Raw genomic sequence first — 697 nt, 5'->3', positions numbered from 1 at the left:
GGAGGAGGAGGCGGCTGCTGGGCGGGCTGCCGGGCCCCCGCGCCCCGCCGGCTCCTCGCAGGTGTTGGGCGCTGTCTCCGGTCGTGCCCGGGATTGCGCTGCGGGGCCGGGGGCCGGGCCAGCCTTTTGCCCAGCCGCCCGGGGCTGGTTCGCGTCTCCTAGCCGGTTGGGAAAAGTTTGAGTTTATTTGTTAAGAGCGGTGATTGAGAACGTGTAAATACTTGGTTCCGACTTCCTGGAAGGAGAGGGTGGGGGTAAAGGGTTTTTTACTGAAGCAGAGAAGCACACCTAGTGGAAGTGGGGAGCTGGAGGTGAAGCGGGGGGGGAAATGGGGACGAAGTGACGGGAGACCTGCGGGATGTAGAATGAAATGAGGGACAGCGAGCCCCGAAGGTGACTGCGCTGGAAGCAACGCTGGTGAACCAGCAGCGCGTACCTGCCCGTCCTTCCCGTATTCCTCCTATTCACCGCCACCTTTCCTTTATCCCTTACCCACCTGTTCCAGGTTGCGAAGGTATTAAACCGACTCAATGCAAATGATGGCAACCCTCCAGCTCTCTTCCCTCCCTAGCCCCCAAGGCCCTTTTGGAAGGATGGAAGGGAGGAAGGGAGGAAGGAAGGAAGGAAGGAAGGAAGGGAGGAAGGAAGGGAGGAAGGAAGGGAGGGAGGAAGGAAGGAAGGGAGGAAGGAAGGAAGG

The sequence above is a fragment of the Chaetura pelagica genome, unplaced genomic scaffold (genome assembly GCF_000747805.2).
Source record: "Chaetura pelagica isolate M959 unplaced genomic scaffold, ChaPel_1.0 scaffold178, whole genome shotgun sequence".
Classification (NCBI taxonomy): Eukaryota; Metazoa; Chordata; class Aves; order Apodiformes; family Apodidae; genus Chaetura; species Chaetura pelagica.
The sequence above is the reverse complement of the archived record's forward strand: the minus strand, read 5'-3'. Positions refer to the sequence as shown.